The 19,184-nt window shown below is 39.1% G+C and overlaps 1 protein-coding gene across 5 annotated transcripts in view; it reads right to left on the bottom strand.

Annotated features, from left to right (window-relative positions):
• Positions 1–19,184, bottom strand: part of ANKS1B (ankyrin repeat and sterile alpha motif domain containing 1B) — a 1,043,795-nt gene that overhangs the window by 543,928 nt on the left and 480,683 nt on the right. The window lies entirely within an intron of this gene.

Here is a 19,184-nt window from a genome sequence, read left to right as displayed (position 1 = left end):
ATTTTTTATAACTTTAGGGGCAATTTAAAAATAGAACTGCTTATATGTGCCAGACAAGATGAGATCCTAATTCATCTTTTCTCAAATGTACTAGCCAGTGCCCTGCATTGGGGTATAGTCAGATTGTTCCCATGCCAATGGCTCAACAGAGCAATCTGAAGAGTCAGCTGGGCAAGATCTAGGGACCTGAGGAGTAACTCCTTTTTTTTTTCGCTCCAGCCCTGTTTAGGATGGGCATATGGTAATGGGAGGAAATGTAGGGCCCTTCTTTTAGGTAAGGTCATATTAATTGGAAGAAAGACAAAACAGTGTAGGAAGTGGGTCGTAATACCAGAGGTACTTCATAGGAACAATGAAAAGTGATGTCAGTATAGTTTATGTGGTAGAGGTTCAAGTTGTTAAATATATAGAAAGAGAACAGAAGAACAGAAAGGTTCTAAACTGTGTCAGGAGGAACCATGGAAAATGAAGAATACAAAGGACTTCAGAGAGACATCGTTTTAACTTAAACTTTTCATTTTAAAGGGGAGGAGACTGACCTTTACAAAGGTTAAAGCACTTGACCCAGGTTGCAATGAGAGTTAGTGAAAATAGTGTCTGTGGGTTCCTAGGATGGAGATAGGGAAGAATGTATAAAGGAAGAAAGAAAGTGGGTCTCTTTTCATTCTGATCCAGAAATGCAAATCCTTTAAAAGGGTATGCAGACCTTTTCAAAAAACACCTGGCATTACCTGCAGAGCTGAACCAAATGCTGCGGCCGGTAGCCAGGATAGGCCAGAAAACTGTGCTTTGTAAATGTTCTTTTTGTGCACGGATAACCTTCGCAAAATTAGTTCATGTTTGTTTTTAAATTACTTTGCACCTGTGTTCATTGCGCCTGGGTGGAAATGGTCACCGAACTACACAGGGTTTGTGAAATTAGGCTACAGTCATTATTTTTTAGATCATTCTGCCCCACTTGGCTTGGAAAACATTTTTCTGCTATTGACACGGATGTCCCGTGGTACATAATTCAGTTTAAATGAATGTGCATGTTCTCATATTGTTATTGAGAAGTTGTGCTTAAAACAAAAGCATAAAGAAGCATGACGTAAGCGTGGAGCATTCTGGTGAATCCCTGGAGGGGGAGAACACGTGTCCGAGAACAGCTTATTCAGACAGAGAAACACAAACGACCTCAGGAGATAACACGGACACGAGTTCAACCGTAAATACTTCCCTGTAGCCACCAAACATGCTGCTTTGCCTGTAAAGAATATGATGAAAATTATTCCACAACCTGCTTTCTTATTGCCATTATCTCTTGTAATCTCTCTTACATGTTATCTAAAAGGATAGATTATCAAGGAATCAAGACATTTTGAGAGGCCACTCCATTAGACAAAAGAGTGATCTGAAGATAAAAATCATACCATTTATAAACTCTTAGAGAGATCTCATAAATCTATTAATTATTCACTTAAAAGAATAACCATCCAGAGATGGAGTTCTTCAACCCTCATTGGCATTTTTTGAATATTGGTCCCCTAAATGTTTCCTGAGACAAATGAAAGCTATTTTTCTTAAGAATCTAGACTTTCCTTCCCTAAATATTCTAGTTGCAGTCTATTATAGCTATAACAAAAGATTCTCAATCATTCTTAAATATTACTTCATAATACATTTATATAAAGATTTGACCTTGTAATTTCTTCATATTGCAATTCAAATTGTAAATCAACTCCCACTCCCAAAAAGAGATCTTATATAACCCCTGAAGTCCAATGTATATAAAACTGAACCACAGTACTCAAGCTCAGGTTACCTTTCTCCTAATGGAAATCTTTGCTTCTTACCAGTAAAAATCTTACAAGGGTACTAGACCAATCTTATGCGACGCAGCACAAGATAATGTGATCATTAGATTCAACTATATATGGGTGAAATGTGGGCTTCAGTCCATTTTACATGAACTCTTGGGTGAATCTCTTATCTCTATTAAATCTTAGTTTCCTTATCTGCAAAACTGAGATAATACTGATCTCATAATTTGTGGAGAACAATAATGCATGTATTTTCTATAAAAATCCTGGCATGCAGTAGGCACATAATAAATGGTAGTGACTGTTAACTATAATCACCTTCTAACACATTACTTTCTCATGTTACTTTCTACTCAAAAACCTATAACGAGTCCCTCTGGCCATCTCAAATTAAATTCAATCTCTTCCATTGTGCTTTTAATGCTTTCTCTATTCTCATCTAATTTCATCTCCTCTCCCAGGATCCCAGGTCATAATCCATAGCTTGTGTCAGTCTAATTTCCTTTTGATCTTTTTCACTCAGCATTCCAATTCCTGAATGTTGTTACTGTTCTTTTCTTTTGCTTGCTATATCCTCCATCCTTAGGCCAGGGGCTGCCTATTCCTTGAGGTTTCAGCCCAGGTCCCATCCATTTCTCTCGGGGACATTCCCTTGATGAATCTAGCTGATTGCTTTCTTCTCTAGCACCTAATGCCAGCTCTTGGAGGAACTGGGAAAAGGATGGAATTTGCCTGTAATGTACTCATATTTTCTCTATCCAAGCCTGCTCCTCTTTCTATGTAATTGTACCACTTCAGGCACCTACTTTATACTGTAATGGAGACTACTAGTTAAATACGGAAGTGATTTTGTTTTCCAATGAAGTTACTAGAATTATAGTCCAAAGAAAGGATGAATTTGTATTTGTGCCGCTTATCTTGACATTTGCTAAGTTCCTTACTGGCCCGCTGGATTTTCTTCTGCTTCATGAAAGATAAAAGTATCACAAAAAGCTATGAACTAAATAGTACATATAAATGAAATAAGAGCACAATGTGATGTATTTTATCCAGAGAATATGAATAAATGGATCCATATGACCAGGAAGGAGGTCTTTAGTAATATGTCACAGGGGTCTGACATGAGCTACAGACCCTTTCCTATTTATTAGAAACATTGTCGAGTAGTGTGGCAATTCTCAAATACAGATTCCTGGGTTCTACTCCAAACCTAATGAATCACACACTCTTGGGTAAAGCTTAGGAAATATATAATTGTTTCTCATGTGGTTTCTTATGTACTAGGAACCATAATAATAATGGTGAAAGCATGTACTTCAAAATCAAAGATCTAGATTCAAAGTTTGTCTCTATTTCTTTATTTTTTTATGTTTTATATATTTTTTTATTAATAAATAAATTTTTATTAATTTTAATGGGGTGATATCAATAAATCAGGGTACATATATTCAAAGAAAACATGTCCAGGCTATCTTGTCATTCAATTCTGTTGCATACCCATCACCCAAAGTCAGATTGTCCTCTGTCACCTTCTATCTAGTTTTTTTTGTGCCCCTCCCCCTCCCCCTCTCCCTCCTTCCCTCCCCCTGCCCCCCGTAACCACCACTCTCTTGTCCATGTCTCTTAGTCTCGTTTTTATGTACCACCAATGTATGGAATCCTGCAGTTCTTGTTTTTTTCTGATTTACTTATTTCACTCTGTATAATGTTATCAAGATCCTACCATTTTGTTGTAAGTGACCCAATGTCATCATTTCTTATGGCTGAATAGTATACCATGGTGTATATGTGCCACATCTTCCTTATCCAGTCTTCTATTTTTTTTTACAGTGATTAAAGCCTTTAAGCAAACTCTTGGCCAATACAGCAAGAATCCATAAAAGAGTAGTGTCCTTAACATGTTCACCAAGTCCAAGTTGGCCCCAACACGATGCCAAATCCCTGAAAAATGCAACCCAACCCCAGTTCAGTCCGTTAGGAGCTGTCACAGGGAGCAGGAGTCCAGGAAAAGTCTGCATAGCACTGGAATTGTTGTCACAATTCTATACTTTGCAGCTCACATCCAAGTCCCAATGACTGCTGCTTCTAGCTGGTAATGATTCAGGTAGATATTTCTTTCTTTGTAGGGGGTATTGAACCTTTCTGAGCCTCAATATTTCTTCATGGTGAGCATTAAGTGAAGTGATATATGTATAGTGTCTGGCATATAACAAGCATTCACTCATTAAATAGGAGTCATTTTTCTCTAATTTGGATGAATACCCAAAAGAAATGCTCATTAAATCCATAATTGCCACAACATTGGGAAAGAGCTAATACAACAAATGCCAAAATGACCTTAAGTCCTGGACCACTGGACCAAACACCCACAATATTAACATGGATAAGATTAGACAGTGCATTTATGTTGCAAAATCAATGGCGTAAGTAAAGGATGCTTTCTGTCAACAATGGTTGACAGAAAGAACAAACCACTCAAATTTTTGTTGACTTCAGCTGAGTAAAAGTGTATAATTTAAACAATTTTGGGGGACAGGGAATTAGGGAGTTGGGAGTACTTCTTGATATCATCACAATTTCGAGTAGAGTAGTTTCTTCATAAGAAAAAAAAACTCAAAGGTGTTTTGAACAAATAAATAATAATGTGTGATGCCAATAAAAGGTCAATATGATCTTTAGTTGTATTAACATTAATAACAGGATATCTAATATTATTGTGTGCTTTATGCAATATAATAGTTAAATGGTTAACATGTAATATTTCCTTTAACTGATAAACTTTTAATCTCAAAATTTTTGTAAATAACCATTGGTTTGAATCCCCAATTTTAAACCCAGGCTCTTCAAGATCTAAGCCAGTGGAATTTCAACCACCCCTCAATAATTCCCGTGAAATAAGGTAAATGTGTTTCAGCTTTCATGGTTGGTACAAAAAGATTAAAATGTGCTAGAATCATTGCCTTAATTTCAGTGCAAATTTCTCTGTGTAATTCATCTTAATAATTACTTCAGATCTGCATTTGCAAAATTTTATTTATTTTTTCTGCAGCAAATTTATTCCTTAACAAAAGTTTGGGTTCATTCTATTCTTTTTATAACTTTTTTTCATTGTCCTTTGAAAAAGAAGTGAGTAATACTCATTTCAAAGAATCATATTATTCAGAATTAGATAAGCGCCACTGCCCTAAAAAAAAAGGAGCTCGCTTCTGTCTGCCTGGATTTCCGATTTGGTGGCCTCAGTATAGAGATTCGTATTTTCTCATTTGCATATATCATTTTGTCTTCTGATCGTTTTCCTCCTATAATTCCTTGTATGCTAATAGCTCTGCTTTCATGCTGTTTACCATTGCAGAAGGAAATATTTCTCTTTAATATCTTACGTTTCCCTCTTTCCTGCTTAAGCGATTTTTGCCCAGCTAATACCATGGACCTGCTCATTTGGAATTTTATATGCTTAGAGGAGATTTTCTTTGTATCTCCTTTTCCATGTCCCAGCAATTGTTCTTGACTTTAGTAATAAACATACCCCTTGCAATATTTTATTTACATCCTTTACCTTTTTTCACTGAAGACAGGAGGGTGGAAATTATCATAAAAATTATTGAAATTCACAAAATCCCAGTGTATCAATCAGGGTCTGACTGGGAGACAGAAACCACATAGTAATCTGAACAGGGAAAGTTTAATATGTAAAGAACTAGTTACAGGGCACTGGCATATTGAGAGACTGGCTAGTAAGGAGCAGAAGGAACTAGACAGAGTATAGAAATTGCAGATGTAAGGAGCAGCCACCACCTTACAGCTGAGATAGAGGATGTCCTGAGGAAGACGTCCCCTTGTCCCCACCACCCCAAGGCTGATCCAGACCTATCAGGGAGGATGCAGTCATGGTTGATGCAGTGCCAGCATTGAGTAAGGTGCCACACCAGAGTAAGTTGGTGAAGATCTGCCCTGCAGAACTTGCTGGAAATCTGCAAGGGCAAACCGTTCAGTGGGAGGTGTCTCACTGGAGTCACTCCACTGTGCCACTGCCCAAGGTGGGTGCTGGGGTCAGCTGCAGGCTGCTGGGTGCTGCTGACCACCATGCACTGTGGAGCCTGCTGAGTAAGCACACCAGAACCAGGAAGGAGAACCCCTTTCTCTTATTATGTGTTTCCAGTGCCCCCATCTGACAAAGCTTAACATGGCGCAGGCTAGCCAAGGAAAAATATGCAAAGGGCCTACCTCTATTTTTGCAGAATAGGCAATGGAGTATAAATTTGCAGCTGAGAGACAGTGAGTCAATACCTGGTATACCAGGTAGCCTGTATCTAACAGGAATCTCTGGGGACCATCTGGTCCAATTTCCCATCTTCCAGCAGATGGATGTCTAAGCCATCTAACACAGGTGGCTGTTCATTCTGTTGCACAGGTTCCTTTTACAACCTGCTTCACTCTAAAAACCCAAGTTAGTTAAATCTACATATATTCACTAGGAGAATTTTGGAAATACCTAAAAGTATAACAAAGACAACTAAAATAATCCACAATTCCAGAATTAAGAGAAAATTAACTACTAGCATTTTGGTGCATATTCGTCTAGACTTTTTTTCTCCATTCATTTAATGAAACTTATTTAGTATTTATTAGGTCTAGGCACAGTGGTAATTGTTAAGTATATATTTGTAAACCAACCAAGCACCATCTCATCAACTCAGAATCTAGTGAGTGAAACAAACATTAAATGAGTATGTATCTAGAGAGGTATTTTGATATATATACATAAATATGTATATTTCACATGCATACAGGGTGTGGCAAAAGTAGGTTTACAGTTGTTCATATGGAAAATAGTACAATAATTAACAAATAATAATACAAGAATAAACTCTGTGTCTGACATACTCACAACTATAAAACTACTTTTGCCCTATTCTATATGTGTAAAATGTTTTAATAATAAAATTGGATTCACTTTACATAAAGTGATTTGTATCTATCTTTATTTAACATTATGTAATATTATAAATGTTTCCCATGTTTTCAAAAAAGTGTTATTTTTTTATGGCTGAATAAACTTCTATTATTTAAATATAGCTTAATTTCTTTAACTTTTTACCTAATGGTAGACAACTTTTTAGTGTTAAAAATTATATGCTCTATTTTATGAATTTGACTCCAATGGCAAGAGAAGTGAAGGCAAAAATTAATGAATGGGACTACATCAGACTAAGAAGTTTTTGCTCAGCAAGAGAAACTGATAACAAAATAAACAGAAAGCCAACTAAATGGGAAATGATTTTTTCAAACGACAGCTCAGATAAGGGCCTAATATCCAAAATATACAAAGAACTCATAAAACTCAACAACAAACAAACAAACAATCCAATAAAAAAATGGGAAGAGGATATGAATAGACACTTCTCCCAGGAAGAAATACAAATGGCCAACAGATATATGAAAAGATGCTCAGCTTCTTTAGCTATTAGAGAAATGCAAATCAAAACGGCAATGAGATACCACCTCACACCTGTTCGATTAGCTGTTATTAGCAAGTCAGGTAACAGCAAATGTTGGAGAGGCTGTGGAGAAAAAGGAACCCTCATACACTGTTGGTGGGAATGTAAAGTAGTACAACCATTATGGAAGAAAGTATGGTGGCTCCTCAAAAAACTAAAAATAGAACTACCTTATGACCCAGCAATCCCTCTACTGGGTATATATCCCAAAAACTCAGAAACATTGATACGTAAAGACACATGCAGCCCCATTTTATTGCAGCATTGTTCACAGTGGCCAGGACATGGAAACAACCAAAAAGCCCATCAATAGATGACTGGATAAAGAAGATGTGGCACATATACACTATGGAATACTACTCAGCCATAAGAAATGATGACATCGGAACCTTTACAGCAAAATGGTGGGATCTTGATAACATGATACGAAGCGAAATAAGTAAATCAGAAAAAACCAGGAACTGTATTATTCCATACGTAGGTGGGACATAATAGTGAAACTAAGAGACATTTATAAGAGTGTGGTGGTTACGGGGGGGGGAGGGGGGAATGGGAGAGGGATAGGGGGTGGGGAAGGGCACAAAGAAAACAAGATAGAAGGTGACAGAGGACAATCTGACTTTGGGTGGTGGGTATGCAACATAATTGAACGACAAGATAACCTGGACTTGTTATCTTTGAATATATGTATCCTGATTTATTGATGTCACCCCATTAAAAAAATAAAATTATATAAAAAAAAAAAATTATATGCTCTGTATTATATTTATCCCTACATAGTGGTTAACAGTGTAGCTGCAACTACCCTCCTGGGTTTAAATCTAATCTCGAGCATGGGTTGAATGACCTTGGGAAAAACTACTTACTCTGTCTTCAATAAGATTGGAAGAGCACTTTCTTAGGTTGTTGGGAGGGTAAGATAGTTATTGTATGGAAAGCTCCCAGAACAGTGCCTGAAAACAAAACTATTTAGATATTAGCTATTATATGTACCACCTGTTTATGTGTCTGTGTGTTCCCTAGAGATGTAGATGTCTCATCCGGTATATTGTCATGTCCCTAACATCTAACAGTGTCTCATCAATAATTGGAACTTAGTAAATAATTATTTACTAAATTACATAAAAAAGCCCTCATTTATAAACCAGATCTTTGGTTATGTTTTGTAAGTAGACTTGCAAAATTAGAAAGTATAAACATTATAAAGGATCTTGATACTTGCTAAATTGCATTATTCCAGAAAAGTATAAATTCATATTCCAACCACAGTACATGGTAATAATGCATTTCTTAGCCAACTCTTATCAAGCATATGAGTTAATTATAACTTTATATAAGAGTTATTTATAATTTTTAAATATTTTTCTAATTCTTAATAATATGTTACACTATATTGCTGTTTCAATTTGTATTTAATTATTAGTGAGGTGGACTATGTTTTCCAATTGAATATATTCTTTAACTAGTCTATTTTATTTACCCAATTTTCTACTGACATATAACTGATTTTTTTAGAACTCCTCCTGTAAGTGGTCAAGTAATTTTAGTAGAACTGAAATGGACTTACTAATCTTCTCCAAGCTAAGAAGAGCTATAGGGAAACCTTAGCTTGTCTACTCTGAATTGGAATTTTCTTTTATTCTACTTCTCAGACAATACCTAATCTAGGTGAAATAATTAACCAACTGCCAGCATAATGCACTGATTGAGAAGAATGGTGAACGAGGTTTCACAACCGTCTTTACCCCTAACAGAATCTAATCATGGGCAAGAGTTACTAACGTCACTCTATTTTATCTAAACAATGAAGCAATAATATTACTGACTCTTCAATGTCCCTTTACCTTTATAATGCTAAAATTCTCTGACTCTACGTAGTACATAAAAAGACTTAATGGTTTGTGTGTAAATGTAGGGGTTCTAAAGGCCAAATGTCTTATACTAAATAATGTAGATACAATAAAATATTACATTATTTCTTCACTATTATTTGCCTCTTCCTTCAGTTTGGCATCCCTGTGGACAAAGTAAAATCTCTGCCCCACCGACTTAGGGCTTAGTCATGTGACATGCTTTGACCTACAGGACGTGGTGGGAGGGCCACTGTGGTGGTTCAAGAAAGCCACATAGTAATGGGAACAGGCTTTATGAGGCACTAGCTGCCTCTTCTCACTCTCTTAAGATCATCTCTCTGCCACGAGCACAGCGTGCCCCAGCAGGGGTTGCTTCTGGAGCCTAGGACCCTGAGTAAAAAGACACACAGAATAGAATGGACCCAAACCCAGATGAGCCCAATAGAGTTATGCCAACCTGCAAATCTGTGAGCAAGAAATAAGTGTCCACTGTTGTAAGTTATGAAGATTTTTTGGTGTTGTCACAGCAATACCTGGCTAATCAAGTACCAGATGTGCTGTTTTTTAAATCTAACAAAAAGAAACTATTTTTGAAAGTCTCATTCCAAACACTATTAAGCAACTAACTCTTTATTGTCAGGGCTTTTGTTCCTTCCTGGATGCTTGGTATTGTACTGGATCAGCTAAAAATAAGACACAGGAAAAAAGGGAAAGAAAGGTATGTTTGTAGTGAGGTTAATAGATGCATCTGAAGCTATTGCTCAAAATTAAGTGCTAAAGAATGTAAGTGTGAATGATATAAGCGGGTGGAAAGTTAAGGGTCATTCATTTATCACTTGTCAATATATGGCCAATATGTCTTGGTTGATAAATTAGCTTTAATATGATATAATGAATTCTATTTGTTCTACTTGTCTGAATGGTCAAATTTGAATATCTATATATTGCTTTTTAATTAAGTAGATAAAATTCATTATTAAAAAACCTCTAAAATTACATAATCTTTGGGATAACGGTGATTTTTTTGTGCTCTATAATGATACTGGGCGTGGGAGAAATGCTAAGCATTTGACTACATTTAATTTCAAAGGCAATTTAATTTTAATTATGTATTCAAAATTTTATTTTTACATTTTCTTTATATTAACATATGGAATCAAGATGATTAAGTACCTATGTCAAAAATAAAAGCTCCTATGTAAATTCCAAATGCCAGAAAAAAAAGGCAAAGCAAAACATATATTATGTAAGAAATAAAATAGGCAATTTTTTTTAATTTAGTGAAAGGATGGAAGGCAGAGAGACAAACTCCCGCATGTACATCGACAGGGATCCACCCAGCAAGCCCACTAGAGGTGATGCTCTGCCCATCTGGGGCCGCTGCTCTGTATCTGAGCTCTTCTTAGTGCCTGAGGCAAGGCCATGGAGCCATCCTCATTACTCAAGGCCAATTTGCTCCAATCATGCTATGGCTGCAAGAGGGAGGGGGGAGAGAGAGAGAAAGAGAGAGAGAAAGAGAGAGAGAGAGAAAGAGAGAGAGAAAGAAGCAAGGGGGGGGGATGGAGAAGCAGATGGGCACTTTTCCTGTGTGCCCTGACTGAGAATCAAATTCAGGACATCCACATGCCAGGCCGACACTCTACCACTGAGCCATCTGGCCAGGGCATTATTTGGCCATCTTTAAGGATGTTATAAATCTGGAATATTTATGAAGAAAATCCTAATAACCAACACCTCTATAGAAAATATCGTAACATATCACAAGGTCATTGATTGCATAACTCAATGAAATGAAATAACACCTTGCTGAAATCTAGTGGCATGCCCAAAAGCAGAGGGCTTTATGTCAGCTGCATCCTTAGCAATTTTATCTATGCCTAGAAAACAACCTGACACAATAAAACCTGATAACTGCAAACACTGAATGAGCTCTAATTACCTGCCAGTCTCTACTTTATAGATAAGGCAAGGAAGCCTAGAGTCATAAAATTCTTTTCCAAGGTAAGTGGCTGAAGGTCAGGAAATACGATTTCAGAATTCAGACTACTCATGTTAAAGCACATTCTAATGAATGGAAGAAATGGACATCTCCTTTCAGGTCACAGCCTAAGATTTAAAAGGACTAAATACTATATCCAATGTTGCCCAGCAGTTAGAAGCAGGAATTTAACAAGAACATAAGTTTTTCTTTTTTCCATAGCCTTCTAACACGTTATACCACAGGTTTTAAAAAATAATTTCTATAAAGTTAGTAAAAGTTTATTTCTAAGTATGTATTTTACCTACCAAGCATCAGTATAATTTTTAGTTACATACCTTAATAGAATCAATTCACCTGCTAATTTCTACATTTTCTCTCCTGAAGAGTTCAATAACCTCTAAAAGATACATTTTATCCCAGTAGGGGGTTTAGGAGGATGAAAATAATTAACTCCTAAGATGTCTTTGTTATCCTATTCTTATTTGATTACTAAATTAAGGAGATTGTGAGATACCTGTACATACATAATGCAAGTCAATCTTACATTAAATAATTATGCGTTCCACTGGAGTCAAAATGTACATCTCAAAGATGTCTGAGAATTATTAGAAACTGGGAGAATTATTAGAAACTGTCACCTCTTCTCTGAAATCATTAAATATTTTACGAAGCTGAAGTGGATTTTCCTCTCTCCTTCTTACGGCCACTGCAGATGAAGGACCCGTTCTTTTACCCTAGCTTCTAAATAAATCATTAGCAGACTTCCCAATTTCCACTTCTAGTAAAAAAGATGAGTGTATGGTAAGAAGTTTGACTTTAAAGAGCAAATAAAAACTGGTTAGAAAAGGAGAAAAGGGAATTTTTTTTAGATACAAATATTTCAATGAAACCTATTTAGTGCCCTGGCCGGTTGGCTCAATGGTAGAGCGTCGGCCTGGTGTGCAGGAGTCCCGGGTTCGATTCCTGGCCAGGGCACACAGGAGAAGTGCTCATCTGCTTCTCCACCCCTCTCCTTCTCCTTCCTCTCTGTCTCTCTCTTCCCCTCCCACAGCTGAGGCTCCATTGGAGCAAAGTTGGCCCGGGCACTGAGGATGGCTCCATGGCCTCTGCCTCAGGCGCTAGAATGGCTCTGGTTGCAACAGAGCAACGCCCCAGATGGTCAGAGCAGCGCCCCCTGGTTGGCATGCCAGGTGGATCCCGGTAGGGTGCATGCGAGAGTCTGTCTGACTGCCTCCCCATTTCCAACTTCAGAAAAATACAAAAAAACAGAAAACAAAAAACAAACAAACAAAAAACCTATTTAGTAAAATCTGCAACTAACTTACCCATTATTGTTTACAGGGACTTAAATAAAATTATAGATTAAATCCTAATTCACAAATGACATGAAACCAAGAGGAATGAATAATATGGTTAGTTAGTGTAGAACAAATACAAGATAGCAGAGCTAAAATTTTAATGAGGTCAGATTTAGAAGAGATAGATAATCTTTTGCACTGAGAATTTTTTTTATTCTCATGATTTCAGAGATGGCAGATTTACTATGAAGCACATGTTGCTTAAGCTTCAGGACCTTTGATTTACCGGAACCTTCCAGAGCCCTGTATCTAATATTCTTCCTCTTCGAGAGAGCCTCCAAAATTATATAAGCTCCAAGCTCCACAAAACCTGAATTTACCCTTCAGTTTCAATTCTCAGAGGATAATATAAGCTTCCTAACTGAATCCCTCCATCATTCAACACATTCTTTTTAGAACAGATCAAGGAGAGCAAATAAAACCCTCATAACTCATGCCGGAGCATAATTTGGACAGAGTCAACCTACATCTAAGTGAGAAAAATAATCATCTAAAAACCAACAAGGTGGGGATGAGGGAAATCGCACATCTAAGAAGAAAGTGAGGCAAGTTTCTCACAGCAGTGAAACACAAGGAATCAATAGGTATTCCCCTCCCAAAGAAGAAAGTCTCACCAGAACCACCCATAAGGTATACAAACCCCCAGCCAGATATCTCATCTTTGTGGGACTCCTATCTATAGAGAGAGTTTGAGAGAAATGTATCACATACAGCATGGACCTGTGTGAAGTACAGTGATTTATCAAAGAAATAATGGGCAGAGAAAACGTACTTATATTTTTGTTCACTGAACAGTCAGTTCACATGAGGATTCTTTATAGTGTCTGGTCACTACCTCTACCTTGTCAGATTCATAACTTCACATTCTTTATTGTAATATGAGCTGAACCTAGTCAATTTCATATCTCCCAGCATGAGGAAAAAAAGTGCCGCTATGGTTATTATTCTTTTCAGGGCTCTTTGGTACGTGCTTATATTTAAACAACACAGATCCTCTGCACCTGCAGTCCTAGTACCATTTAGTTAATGCTGGTTACATCCTTGCTCATGACCCAGCATCACTTATGAGGCCACCTGTGGATTCTGACTTCAATGACTCTCTCAAAGTTGTTACCGTGCTTCATTAACGAGGGACACAAATACAAGTCATTCCCAGAGTATTGCAGAAAATGAGAATGATTGCTGGTCATGCTAAATTACTGATTTCAATTTGATAGCACAGACTCAGTGTAGCTTCCAACCATATTTCTCTTGAACTATTTAGGCCAAAATTACTGCATTTTTCGAAATGAGATTGTTTTTGATGTTGTCTGTAGTACACTCTCACCTTCCACAAGCTGCCACCTGTGGGGAAGATAGGTAAGGAGCCTAGGGGCAGTGAGAGAAGTTCTGTTTGCACAAAAGGAATGTCTATCCTTCTTTCAGCATGGCTTACACTTGCCCTGGAGAGCACAGTATCTCTGCATCAGTTGGAGAGCACTGGTCAGAAGGGCCCATGGGCAATGCTGAGTGTGAGTCTTTTAAGGTCTGGAGGACAGCAGGATGGCTATGCCTAGAGGACTGCCTGGCGTGTGGCATGGGGCCTGCGGAGGGACTGGGGTGGGCATGCCGGGCGCTAGTGGCCAAGGACGCTTCCTGCAGTCCCTGCGGTTCCCAAATGCTGTAGACTGCAGGTAGCACAGTGGTCAAACAGGTACCAATGAGAGCTGATACACAGGCCCACAGCCCTGCCTCCGGGTGCACAGATGGTTTGGTAGCCCAGAGCTCTGAGACTTGCCCTGTGTTTGATGTGAGTGAGAGTACATGGGCTCTTTCCTCAAAATTCCAAGTCAGATAGTTTCTATAGACTCAATTAGCTAATGGGAAGAAGTTCTTTTTAAAGACTCGAAAGTGTTAGGTAGGGAGAAGCCAGGGGTATTTCTCTCCTCTTTCCACCTCAGGAAGTATCTCCATCAATGACTGCTTCTTTTCTCTGATCCCAATATTATATCCTTGGTTTTGTTGGTCCCTGGGCTCTGAGACTGCACCATCCCCTTTGTCTCTCAGCTCAGCAATGCTAATAACAGCTTCCTGCCTTTGCCAGTGTCTAGGCCACCTCACTGCCCCTTGTTTGGCTTTTCTATAATTCCATCATCCACATAAATAACCCCCTGCTTCATGTGCCCTCTGTTATAACGTTTCTATACTTAAAACAGCGTGGTACTAGCCCATGAAATAGACAGAGAACAATGAAAAAGAGAAGGTCCAGAAATAGACCAGGGTATATATGGAAATTGGGTACATGATAAAGTTGGCATCTCAAATCACCGGGGGAAAAGATAACCTTTAGAATAAATGGTTTTGGTACAGCTTGATAGCCATTTAGAAAAAAACAAAAAACAAAACAGCAACAACAAAGAAATGAGACCTACCTCACTCATTACCTCAAGATTAATTCCAATAAAATATAAAATATAAAACTACACAGGCTCACAAGAACTCACAGTAAATTCTTTTATAACCTGTGAGCCGGCAGAGATTTTCTAACTATGACTTAAAATACAGAAGCAATTAGAGGAAAGAGTGATCGCACTACTCAGAAAAAGCATTCTATTACAAGCAAAATCAGAGGACAAAGCAGGAGAAAATATTTGCAATTTATATCACAAAGACCTAATGCAGTGTTTTTAATCTCAGCACTATTAACACCTGGGGCTAGAGAATTCTTTGTTGGGGGGCTGTCCAGTGCAGGGTAGAGTGTTCAGCAGCATCTCTGGCCTCCACGCACTAAACAGGAGCTCCCTCTCCCCAAGTGTGACAACCCAAAATGCTTCCAGACATCGCCAAACGTCCCAGGCAAGGGAGTAGGGAGGGTGGCAAATTCATCCTCAGCTGAGAACCACTACTCTGTTCTAATATATAAGAAGACCTTAAAATTGTAAAGGAAATGTTCAAGATCCAAAAAGAAACTTGGGCAAAAAACACGGACAACTGATAAAAGAAGACAGAAATGGCTCTTGAGCACATGAAAATATGCTTAACCTCACTCATGATAAGGAAAGTCCAAATTAAGACTACACTAAAATATTTCTCAAGTAGTAAGTTGGCACACACTCAACATTTGAGACAACTCGGTCAGGCATACGTTTCTGATGGGAGTGCAAAGGGCCCACCCCTCTGAATAGGAATTTAACCACATCTAACAAAGTTATCTTCACCTTACTTCTAGGAATCTTCCCGAAGAGACATAGCTTCACAAAAACAAAACAACATATGCACAAGATTACCTACTGATGCACTTTTTTTTTCTGTAACAGCAGAAGACTGAAGTAATTCAGATGTCCATCAGTTGGGGTAGTGGAATAAACGATGACAGACACACCCAATGAGCTATTCTGTAGACCTCAAAGAAAATGAAGACTACCTCTACGCGTTGATATGGAATAACAGTCAGGATGAACTGTCAGGTGGGAAAAACACAATGCAGAACAGTGTGCACATGCGTGTGTGTGTGTGTGTGTGTGTGAGGGAATAAAACTTTAAAAATGGTGGCCTATAGCAAATGAATAGGAAGAACAAAGTAGAGAGTAGGTGGAAGGAAGCAAGAATTTCCCGAGTGCACCTTTCTTTTTAGATAATTTTGCCTTTTGAACTACATATATATCTTATATGTTAAAAGATTTTAAAAATAGGAAAAGTTAAACCCCAAAATTAAAAAAAACAAAAATAAATAAATCTAATTCAATTCTAAATTAGTAATACAACTCAGAAAAAATTACTTCTAGTTACTTTGACATAGTATTCTGATTATATTTTTAAGAAGGTCATCTTAAAATATATACTAGGCTCAAAAAGTACTTCAAGTAAATCTTCAATTGTTCTATTGTTATTAGTAATTATTAGTATTATAACTTAGAACACATTTTATACAATAGTATAAAACAAATAAGTGAAAATCTTAGGAACCAAAACATTCATTGGAAAAGATACAAAATTAAAATCCCATAAAATTAGCTTAAATTAGAAACATAATATTATATGTAATACTACACATTTTATGCATACATATGTATGTATGTATATATATATTTAAAAACCTTTTACTGGGCACTATCTACTATCACTGATTGTAAACACTAAATATATAAAACTTTAACCGGCATCCCCAAACTACGGCCCGCAGGCCGCATGTGGCCACCTGAAACCATTTATACAGCTCCCACCGCACTTCCAGAAAGGGGCACCTCTTTCACTGGTGGTCAGTGAGAGGAGCACTGTATGTGGCGGCCCCCTCAACGATCTGAGGGACAGTGAACTGGCCCCCTGTGTAAAAAGTTTGGGGACCCCTGCAGTCCACAGAGGTTCTCAGATAAAGAAAGAGAAAAAAATGAGAGAGAGAGAGAATGAGTGCGCACTGGCAGGTTGGGGAAAGTACGGGAGGAATCTACTTGTCATTATTGGTGGTAACTAACATACTAACTTCTATTTTAAAAGTTGATAATTAAAGGAAAACAATTCAGAATTTCTTTCTTTTTTTTTTGGAGAAGCTGTTGCTTATGCCCACTTGACTGTGGAAAGCTCTTTATAGAAGATTAACAGCCAATTATGTAGAAAAATTATAAGAGAATCACAATTTTGCAACCCCAATGAAACAATAGTGCTCATTAAGTATCATCAAAGAATAAGAAACTTTTACATGAAATGTCATCGAGAAATGCATCTTGCCATTCCCAACAGTTCCTTCATCCCAGTTTACTTGCTAATTGCAAAGGGAAAGCAGACCTCCACAATGAGGAGATCTGGTGGTAACTACCAAAATGATCGCCTCTGCATAACTAAGAGAGGGGGAAACCTATTGTTTACCTGCCTCCTGATGCAATGCAACCTAAGATGCTCAGAATCACGTATGAGAGGAAGAAAGATGGCGAAAGAGTAGAGTGACGTTCCAACTGCCACCTCCCAGGACCAAATTGGATTACAACTTAGTTTAAGAACAATCATCTTGAGAAACCAACTTTGGACTAAACTAAGAGGAATCTGTAACCAAGGATCACCAAAGAAGCTACACAGAGCCAGGTAGGAAGGGCAGAGACGCAGAAAGGGCTGCCCCACTCCTAGAAGTGAGAGGTGGCCCACAGGGACTCTCACAGTGGGGTGGGTTGCCCTGAGAGATGTAGTTCCTCAACCCCAGGCCTGGAGCCCCAGTCCAGAGCCCCAAAGCCTAAAGTGGTGCCCAGACAGCATTTAGCTGTGAGAAGAGCCAGTTTTCTGTCTGTGAGAAAGAGACACACCTCTGGGACGCAGACTCTGTTTTAAAGGACCCGTACAGACAACCTCGTTCACAGCCACTTACTTGGGGCTCTGGTAGGGGAGAGCTGAGAGGACTGGAGTTGCAGGAGGAGAGTGTAAAGTTGGAGACCCAGGGAGAGACACTGTGGGGGACAGCCACCAGAACCCCTGTGCTGAATCATTCTCCAGTACGGCAGTCATCAGCTTTCTTAGGTGGAGCATCCCCTCGGAGTGGCATCAGCCTGGGGAAAAGCAGCTGCTCTGACCTCGGGAGTCTCTCCAACCCCAGGATGGGAACAGGTTATTCTGAGAGGCCAGGAAGGAGGGGGCACCTCAGTGACTCAGTTTTCTGGTGTTGAGATTGGAGCTCTCCCCAACACTCTCCTGAGTCTATGACTGGTGCTTCCACCTCAAAAAAGACTCAGCTGAAACTGAGAGGAGGCAGACCACACCTCCGGATCTCAGAGGCCACACCTACCAGACTCCTGGGGCCACACCTTACTGAGGTCTGTGAAAAAAGTCTAGACAGATTGAACCTGGGACCAAGGGGTGGAGCCACACCCACCACCCTTCCTAATCACTGAATTGCTGTAGGCTCTAGACTCTAGCAAAGGTTTTTTCAGCAGCTGAGCCCAACAAGAAGCCAGCAGACAGGCTGCAGGAGGCAATACTTGGGGAAACTTGGCCAATTGAGTGGATTTTCCCCCAGGACCAGAGTGGGTAAAAGCCAGCCTAGGAGTGCAGCTTGGTATTTTCATGTACACCTGGGCCCATCAGAGGCAGCCACACACTCTGGATTGCTTGTGGCTCCAAGAAGGTTGCTGAGGGCCAGTCATGGGCAGTGTCTCCCACTGGTCTGTGCTGGGTTCCTACATGGGAGGCCCAGAGCCTCACATGTAGGGGCCAGCTGCAGAAAGCATTGATTCCGGACCTAACAACCCTTACTAGAGAGGTATCCTAAGGAAAAGCTCCTCACACCAGGCCCAGCTGAGGTGCCACTCTCCCTGGTCAGCACTGGCACAGTGGCTCATGTGCATTGGATTCGGTGGAGCTTCACAGTCAACTGGCCTGGTTGCTGGATATACTTCCCTGTGGGGCTAGATTACACAGTGGGAAGGGAGAAACATTTGGATCATGGACATTTAAACTGTGAGTTCCTGTGAGTCTATTGTTGGATCTGGTTGAGGGGCTTAGTCACTATCGGGAGGGACACAGTCAGCCCCAGGAGAGGATGCTCTCAGTTTTCTTCCCTGAGACCAGGATCTCAACAGCTGAAATAACTTCTGCAGAGGGGACTGTTGGCCACACTCAGTCTGATCCTGCTGCTCACCATGTTGGGGAGAAATAAAATTTGAGTATCCAGCAGTGGCTGAGGAATCAAGCTCTGGAATGGGGCCAAATTCCCTGTACTGAGCTCATGATCA

Source organism: Saccopteryx leptura, chromosome 1 (genome assembly GCF_036850995.1).
Source record: "Saccopteryx leptura isolate mSacLep1 chromosome 1, mSacLep1_pri_phased_curated, whole genome shotgun sequence".
In the NCBI taxonomy this organism is placed as follows: domain Eukaryota; kingdom Metazoa; phylum Chordata; class Mammalia; order Chiroptera; family Emballonuridae; genus Saccopteryx; species Saccopteryx leptura.
The sequence above is the reverse complement of the archived record's forward strand: the minus strand, read 5'-3'. Positions and strand labels throughout refer to the sequence as shown.